The following is a 9,771-nucleotide window of genomic DNA, read 5'->3' as shown; positions in this document are numbered from 1 at the left end:
AACGGACGAAGCTCGGTAGCTCTCCGGCACGACGAACGTACGTTAAAAACAAGAGCAACGGACGAAGCTCGGTAGCTCTCCAGCACAACGAGCGTACGTTAAAAACAAGAGGAACGGACGAAGTTCAGTAGCTCTCCGGCACACCGAACGTACATTAAAAACAAGAGCAACGGACGATGCTCCGTAGCTCTCCGGCACACCGAACGTATGTTAAAAACATGAGCAACGGACGAAACTCGGTAGCTCTCCGGCACAACGAACGTACGTTAAAACAAGAGCAACGGACGAAGCTCGGTAGCTCTCTGGCACAACGAACGTACGTTAAAAATAAGAGCAACGGACGAAGTTCAGTAGCTCTCCGGTACACCGAACGTACGTTAAAAACAAGAGCAACGGACGAAGCTCCGTAGCTCTCCGGCACAACGAACGTACGTTAAAAACAAGAGCAACGGACGAAGATCCGTAGCTCTCCGGCACAACGAACGTACGTTAAAAACAAGTGCAACGGACGAAGCTCGGTAGCTCTCCCGCACGTCGAACGTACGTTAAAAATAAGAGCAACGGACGAAGCTCGGTAGCTCTCCGGCACAACGAACGTACGTTAAAAACAAGAGCAACGGACGGAGCTCGGTAGCTCTCCGGCAGAACGAACGTACGTTAAAAACAAGAGCAACGGACGAATCTCGGTGCTCTCCGGCACAACGAACGTACGTTAAAAACAAGAGCAACGGACGAAGCTCCGTAGCTCTCCGGCACAACAAACGAACGTTAAAAACAAGAGCAACGGAAGATGCTCCTTAGCTCTCCGTCACAACGAACGTACGTTAAAAACAAGAGCAACGGACGAAGCTCCGTAGCTCTTCGGCTCAACGAAGTTTCGTTAAAAACAAGAGCAACGGACGAAGCTCGGTAGCTCTCCGGCACAACGAACGTACGTTAAAAACAAGAGCAACGGACGAAACTCGGTAGCTCTCCGGCACAAGGAACGTCCGTTAAAAACAAGAGCAACGAACGAAGCTCCGTAGCTCTCCGGCACAACGAACGTACGTTAAAAACAAGAGCAACGAACGAAGCTCGGTAGCTCTCCGGCACAACGAACGTACATTAAAAATAAGAGCATCGGACGAAGCTCCGAAGCTCTTCGGCACAACGAACGTACGTTAAAAACAAGAGCAACGGACGAAGCTCGGTAGATCTCCGGCACACCGAACGTACATTAAAAACAAGAGCAACGGACGAAGCTCGGTAGCTCTCCGGCACAACGAACGTACGTTAAAAACAAGATTAACGGACGAATCTCCGTAGCTCTCCGGCACAACGAGCGTACGTTGAAAACAAGAGCAACGGACGAAGCTCCGTAGCTCTCCGGCACAACGAACGTACGTTAAAAACAAGAGCAACAGACGAAGCTCTGTAGCCCTCCGGCACAACGAAAGTACGTTAAAAACAAGAGCAACGGACGAAGCTCGGTAGCTCTCCGGCACAACGAACGTACGTTAAAAGCAAGAGCAACGGACGAAGCTCGGTAGCTCTCCGGCACGACGAACGTACGTTAAAAACAAGAGCAACGGACGAAGCTCGGTAGCTCTCCAGCACAACGAGCGTACGTTAAAAACAAGAGCAACGGACGGAGCTCGGTAGCTCTCCGGCAGAACGAACGTACGTTAAAAACAAGAGCAACGGACGAATCTCGGTGCTCTCCGGCACAACGAACGTACGTTAAAAACAAGAGCAACGGACGAAGCTCCGTAGCTCTCCGGCACAACAAACGAACGTTAAAAACAAGAGCAACGGAAGATGCTCCTTAGCTCTCCGTCACAACGAACGTACGTTAAAAACAAGAGCAACGGACGAAGCTCCGTAGCTCTTCGGCTCAACGAAGTTTCGTTAAAAACAAGAGCAACGGACGAAGCTCGGTAGCTCTCCGGCACAACGAACGTACGTTAAAAACAAGAGCAACGGACGAAACTCGGTAGCTCTCCGGCACAAGGAACGTCCGTTAAAAACAAGAGCAACGAACGAAGCTCCGTAGCTCTCCGGCACAACGAACGTACGTTAAAAACAAGAGCAACGAACGAAGCTCGGTAGCTCTCCGGCACAACGAACGTACATTAAAAATAAGAGCATCGGACGAAGCTCCGAAGCTCTTCGGCACAACGAACGTACGTTAAAAACAAGAGCAACGGACGAAGCTCGGTAGATCTCCGGCACACCGAACGTACATTAAAAACAAGAGCAACGGACGAAGCTCGGTAGCTCTCCGGCACAACGAACGTACGTTAAAAACAAGATTAACGGACGAATCTCCGTAGCTCTCCGGCACAACGAGCGTACGTTGAAAACAAGAGCAACGGACGAAGCTCCGTAGCTCTCCGGCACAACGAACGTACGTTAAAAACAAGAGCAACAGACGAAGCTCTGTAGCCCTCCGGCACAACGAAAGTACGTTAAAAACAAGAGCAACGGACGAAGCTCGGTAGCTCTCCGGCACAAGGAACGTACGTTAAAAGCAAGAGCAACGGACGAAGCTCGGTAGCTCTCCGGCACGACGAACGTACGTTAAAAACAAGAGCAACGGACGAAGCTCGGTAGCTCTCCAGCACAACGAGCGTACGTTAAAAACAAGAGGAACGGACGAAGTTCAGTAGCTCTCCGGCACACCGAACGTACATTAAAAACAAGAGCAACGGACGATGCTCCGTAGCTCTCCGGCACACCGAACGTATGTTAAAAACATGAGCAACGGACGAAGCTCGGTAGCTCTCCGGCACAACGAACGTACGTTAAAACAAGAGCAACGGACGAAGCTCGGTAGCTCTCTGGCACAACGAACGTACGTTAAAAATAAGAGCAACGGACGAAGCTCTGTAGCTCTCCGGCACAACGAACGTACGTTAAAAACAAGAGCAACGGACGAAGTTCAGTAGCTCTCCGGTACACCGAACGTACGTTAAAAACAAGAGCAACGGACGAAGCTCCGTAGCTCTCCGGCACAACGAACGTACGTTAAAAACAAGAGCAACGGACGAAGATCCGTAGCTCTCCGGCACAACGAACGTACGTTAAAAACAAGTGCAACGGACGAAGCTCGGTAGCTCTCCCGCACGACGAACGTACGTTAAAAATAAGAGCAACGGACGAAGCTCGGTAGCTCTCCGGCACAACGAACGTACGTTAAAAACAAGAGCAACGGACGGAGCTCGGTAGCTCTCCGGCAGAACGAACGTACGTTAAAAACAAGAGCAACGGACGAAGCTCGGTGCTCTCCGGCACAACGAACGTACGTTAAAAACAAGAGCAACGGACGAAGCTCCGTAGCTCTCCGGCACAACAAACGAACGTTAAAAACAAGAGCAACGGAAGATGCTCCTTAGCTCTCCGTCACAACGAACGTACGTTAAAAACAAGAGCAACGGACGAAGCTCCGTAGCTTTTCGGCTCAACGAAGGTTCGTTAAAAACAAGAGCAACGGACGAAGCTCGGTAGCTCTCCGGCACAACGAACGTACGTTAAAAACAAGAGCAACGGTCGAAACTCGGTAGCTCTCCGGCACAAGGAACGTCCGTTAAAAACAAGAGCAACGAACGAAGCTCCGTAGCTCTCCGGCACAACGAACGTACGTTAAAAACAAGAGCAACGAACGAAGCTCCGTAGCTCTCCGGCACAACGAACGTACATTAAAAATAAGAGCATCGGACGAAGCTCCGAAGCTCTTCGGCACAACGAACGTACGTTAAAAACAAGAGCAACGGACGAAGCTCGGTAGATCTCCGGCAAGACGAACGTACGTTAAAAACAAGAGCAACGGACGAAGCTCGGTAGCTCTCTGGCACGACGAACGTACGTTAAAAACAAGAGCAACGCTCGAAGCTCGGTAGCTCTCCGGCACGACGAACGTACTTTACAAACAAGAGCAACGGACGAATCTCGGTAGCTCTCCAGCACAACGAGCGTACGTTAGAAACAAGAGGAACGGACGAAGTTCAGTAGCTCTCCGGCACACCGAACGTACATTAAAAACAAGAGCAACGGACGAAGCTCGGTAGCTCTCCGGCACAACGAACGTACGTTAAAAACAAGAATAACGGACGAATCTCCGTAGCTCTCCGGCACAACGAGCGTACGTTGAAAACAAGAGCAACGGACGAAGCCCCGTAGCTCTCCGGCACAACGAACGTACGTTAAAAACAAGAGCAACAGACGAAGCTCAGTAGCCCTCCGGCACAAGGAACGTACGTTAAAAACAAGAGCAACGGACGAATCTCGGTAGCTCTCCGGCACAACGAACGTACGTTAAAAACGAGATTAACGGACGATGCTCGGTCGCTCTCCGGCACAACGAACGTACGTTAAAAACAAGAGCAACGGACGAAGCTCGGTCGCTCTCCGGCACAACGAACGTACGTTATAAACAAGAGCAACGGACGAAGCTCTGTAGCCCTCCGGCACAACGAAAGTGCGTTAAAAACAAGAGCAACGGACGAAGCTCGGTAGCTCTCCGGCACAACGAACGTACGTTAAAAACAAGATTAACGGACGAAGCTCGGTAGCTCTCCAGCACAACGAGCGTACGTTAAAAATAAGAACAACGGACGAAGTTCAGTAGCTCTCCGGAACACCGAAGGTACGTTAAAAACAAGAGCAATGGACGAAGCTCCGTAGCTCTCCGGCACAACGAACGTACATTAAAAATAAGAGCATCGGGCGAAGTTCCGAAGCTCTTCGGCACAACGAACGTACGTTAAAAACAAGAGCAACGGACGAAGCTCGGTCGCTCTCCGGCACAACGAACGTACGTTAAAACTAGAGCAACGGACGAAGCTCGGTAGCTCTCCGGCACAACGAACGTACGTTAAAAACGAGATTAACGGACGATGCTTGGTCGCTCTCCGGCACAACGAACGTACGTTAAAAACAAGAGCAACGGACGAAGCTCGGTCGCTCTCCAGCACAACGAACGTACGTTAAAACAAGAGCAACGGACGAAGCTCGGTAGCTCTCCGGCACAACGAACGTACGTTAAAAACAAGAGCAACGGACGAAGCTCTGTAGCCCTCCGGCACAACGAAAGTACGTTAAAAACAAGAGCAACGGACGAAGCTCGGTAGCTCTCCGGCACAACGAACTTACGTTAAAAACAAGAGCAACGGACGAAGCTCGGTAGCTCTCCGGCACGACGAACGTACGTTAAAAACAAGAGCAACGGACGAAGCTCGGTAGCTCTCCAGCACAACGAGCGTACGTTAAAAACAAGAGGAACGGACGAAGTTCAGTAGCTCTCCGGCACACCGAACGTACATTACAAACAAGAGCAACGGACGAAGTTCGGTAGCTCTCCGGCACAACGAACGTACGTTAAAAACGAGATTAACGGACGAAGCTCGGTCGCTCTCCGGCACAACGAACGTACGTTAAAAACAAGAGCAACGGACGAATTTCGGTCGCTCTCCAGCACAACGAACGTACGTTAAAACAAGAGCAACGGACGAAGCTCAGTAGCTCTCCGGCACAACGAACATACGTTAAAAACAAGATTAACGGACGAAGCTCGGTAGCTCTCCGGCACAACGAACGTACCTTAAAAAAAGAGCAAAGGACGAAGCTCCGTAGCTTTCCGGCACAACGAACGTACGTTAGAAACAAGAGCAACGGACGAAGATCCGTAGCTCTCCGGCACAACGAACGTACATTAAAAACAAGAGCAACGGACGAAGCTCGGTCGCTCTCCGGCACAACGAACGTACGTTAAAAACAAGAGCAACGGACGAAGTTCGGTCGCTCTCCGGCACAACGAACGTACGTTAAAACAAGAGCAACGGACGGAGCTCGGTAGCTCTCCGGCACAACGAACGTACGTTAAAAACGAGATTAACGGACGAAGCTCGGTAGCTCTCCGGCACAACGAACGTACGTTAAAAACAAGATTAACGGACGAAGCTCCGTAGGTCTCCGGCACAACGAACGTACGTTAAAAACAAGAGCAACGGACGAAGCTCGGTAGCTCTCCAGCACAACGAGCGTACGTTAAAAACAAGAGCAACGGACGAAATTTAGTAGCTCTCCGGCACACCGAACGTACGTTAAAAACAAGAGCAACGGACGAAGCTCCGTAGCTCTCCGGCACAACGAACGTACGTTAAAAACAAGAGCAACGGACGAAGATCCGTAGATCTCCGGCACAACGTACGTACGTTAAAAACAAGAGCAACGGACGAAGCTCGGAAGCTCTGCCGCACGACGAACGTACGTTAAAAACAAGAGCAACGGACGAAGCTCGGTAGCTCTACGGCACAACGAACGTACGTTAAAAACAAGATCAACGGTCGAAGCTCCATAGCTGTCCGGCACAACAAACGTACGTTGAAAACAAGAGCAACGGACGAATCTCCGCAGCTCTCCGGCAGAACGAACGTACGCTGAAAACAAGTGCAACGGACGAAGCTCCGCAGCTCTCCGGCAGAACGAACGTACGCTGAAAACAAGAGCAACGGACGAAGCTCCGCAACTCTCCGGCAATACGAACGTACGCTGAAAACAAGAGCAACGGACGAAGCTCCGCAGCTCTCCGGCATAACGAACGTACGTTAAAAACAAGAGGAATGGACGAAGCTCCGCAGCTCTCCGGCAGAACGAACGTACGTTGAAAACAAGAGCAACGGACGAAGCTCCGCAGCTCTCCGGCAGATCGAACGTACGTTGAAAACAAGAGCAACGGACGAAGCTCCGCAGCTCTCCGGCAGAACGAACGTCCGCTGAAAACAAGAGCAACGGACGAAGCTCCGCAGCTCTCCGGCAGAACGAACGTACGCTGAAAACAAGAGCAACGGACGAAGCTCCGCAGCTCTCCGGCAGAACGAACGTACGCTGAAAACAAGAGCAACAGACGAAGCTCCGCAGCTCTCCGGCAGAACGAACGTCCGCTGAAAACAAGAGCAACGGACGAAGCTCCGCAGCTCTCCGGCAGAACGAACGTACGCTGAAAACAAGAGCCACGGACGAAGCTCCGCAGCTCTCCGGCAGAACGAACGTACGCTGAAAACAAGAGCAACGGACGAAGCATCGCAGCTCTCCGGCAGAACGAACGTCCGCTGAAAACAAGAGCAACGGACGTAGCTCCGCAGCTCTCCGGCAGAACGAACTTCCGCTGAAAACAAGAGCAACGGACGAATCTCCGCAGCTCTCCGGCAGAACGAACGTGCGCTGAAAACAAGAGCAACGGACGAAGATCCGTAGCTCTCCGGCAGAACGAACGTACGCTGAAAACAAGAGCAACGGACGAAGCTCCGCAGCTCTCCGGCAGATCGAACGTACGTTGAAAACAAGAGCAACGAACGAATCTCCGCAGCTCTCCGGCAGAACGAACGTCCGCTGAAAACAAGAGCAACGGACGCAGCTCCGCAGCCCTCCGGCAGAACGAACGTACGTTGAAAACAAGAGCAACGGACGAAGCTCCGCAGCTCTCCGGCAGAACGAACGCCCGCGAAAAGAAGAGCAGCGGACGAAGCTCCGCAGCTCTCCGGCAGAACGAACGTCCGCTGAAAACAAGAGCAACGGACGAAGCTCCGCAGCTCTCCGGCAGAACGAACGTACGCTGAAAACAAGAGCAACGGACGAAGCTCCGCAGCTCTCCGGCAGAACGAACGTACGCTGAAAACAAGAGCAACAGACGAAGCTCCGCAGCTCTCCGGCAGAACGAACGTCCGCTGAAAACAAGAGCAACGGACGAAGCTCCGCAGCTCTCCGGCAGAACGAACGTGCGCTGAAAACAAGAGCAACGGACGAAGATCCGTAGCTCTCCGGCAGAACGAACGTACGCTGAAAACAAGAGCAACGGACGAAGCTCCGCAGCTCTCCGGCAGATCGAACGTACGTTGAAAACAAGAGCAACGAACGAATCTCCGCAGCTCTCCGGCAGAACGAACGTCCGCTGAAAACAAGAGCAACGGACGCAGCTCCGCAGCCCTCCGGCAGAACGAACGTACGTTGAAAACAAGAGCAACGGACGAAGCTCCGCAGCTCTCCGGCAGAACGAACGCCCGCGAAAAGAAGAGCAGCGGACGAAGCTCCGCAGCTCTCCGGCAGAACGAACGTCCGCTGAAAACAAGAGCAACGGACGAAGCTCCGCAGCTCTCCGGCAGAACGAACGTACGCTGAAAACAAGAGCAACGGACGAAGCTCCGCAGCTCTCCGGCAGAACGAACGTACGCTGAAAACAAGAGCAACAGACGAAGCTCCGCAGCTCTCCGGCAGAACGAACGTCCGCTGAAAACAAGAGCAACGGACGAAGCTCCGCAGCTCTCCGGCAGAACGAACGTACGCTGAAAACAAGAGCCACGGACGAAGCTCCGCAGCTCTCCGGCAGAACGAACGTACGCTGAAAACAAGAGCAACGGACGAAGCATCGCAGCTCTCCGGCAGAACGAACGTCCGCTGAAAACAAGAGCAACGGACGTAGCTCCGCAGCTCTCCGGCAGAACGAACTTCCGCTGAAAACAAGAGCAACGGACGAATCTCCGCAGCTCTCCGGCAGAACGAACGTCCGCTGAAAACAAGAGCAACGGACGAAGCTCCGCAGCTTTCCGGCAGAACGAACGTACGCTGAAAACAAGAGCAACGGACGAAGATCCGTAGCTCTCCGGCAGAACGAACGTACGCTGAAAACAAGAGCAACGGACGAAGCTCCGTAGCTCTCCTGCAGAATGAACGTACGCTGAAAACAAGAGCAACGTACGATCCTTCTTCTTCTCGATCTCTTCGGTTGGCACTTACCGGGCCGTCGACAGTTCATAGGGTGGACTCGCGAAGGCTAGTTGATACTAGCCCGTGCGATCGTACTGACAGTTATCCAGAGTCACCAAAATCGATGGGGCGTGAGGCCTCCACATCCCTCGACCCGCGGCTGCTGCTGCGACGGCCCGTACGCGACGGTCTCAGTCTAATATTTCCGTCGCGTAGGAAGAGACCGAACGGCCGAACGGAGCGCGAGCACAACGGCGGCTGCCGGCGTGCGGGCGAGCGAGCGGGGCGTGAAACGACGGCCACAACAAGGGCGGGGGCGCCAACTAGAAGGCGGACGGTTGGTCGGCGGAAGAATTGTGGACGCGCTGGCCGTGAAAAGTCGGAGAGCTTAGCGTAGCGACGGCGCGGGCGAGGAGGAGGAAACCTATCGGCGGATGGCTGCAGCACGAACGGCTTCCGGCGGACGGGCGAGCGAGCGGATCTGCCGCGACGCGGGGCGTGGAACGACGGTGACAGCAAGGCGGGCGGAAGAATCGTGTAAAGTCGATCGCGCGGCGGTTTACGCGAGTCCAACCGTCGGAATAAAGTAGAGGCGAAACCATTCCTACGAGTCGCGGAACCCATCCGATCATCGACTACCCTACATAGTAGTATGGACTCCCTTGGTGTGTGAGGGTCACCTAGAGCGTGATTATTCCCCCGGGTCCGATCCGCGAGTTTGCAGGTCGGACCTCGTCGCGGTACCGACCGCGGCTCGTATCGGGGCTCGTCTCGTGGCTGACACTTCGGCCTTTAGATCGCACCGCGAGAGAGAAGGAGAGAGAGAGAGGAGCGAGAGAGAAAGAGAGAGAGAGGAGCGAGAGCTCGCTCCTCTCTCTCTTTCGCTCTTCTCTCTCTTTCGCTCTTCTCTCTCTCTCGTTCCTCTCTCTCTCTCTCGCTCTTCTCTCTCTCTCGCTCCTCTCTCTCTCTCTCGCTCCTCTCTCTCTCTCGCTCCCCTTTCTCTCTCGCTCCTCTCTCTCTCTTGCTCCTCTC

This window comes from Octopus bimaculoides, chromosome 5 (assembly GCF_046866305.1).
Source record: "Octopus bimaculoides isolate indiv1 chromosome 5, ASM4686630v1, whole genome shotgun sequence".
Classification (NCBI taxonomy): Eukaryota; Metazoa; Mollusca; class Cephalopoda; order Octopoda; family Octopodidae; genus Octopus; species Octopus bimaculoides.
The sequence above is the reverse complement of the archived record's forward strand: the minus strand, read 5'-3'. Positions refer to the sequence as shown.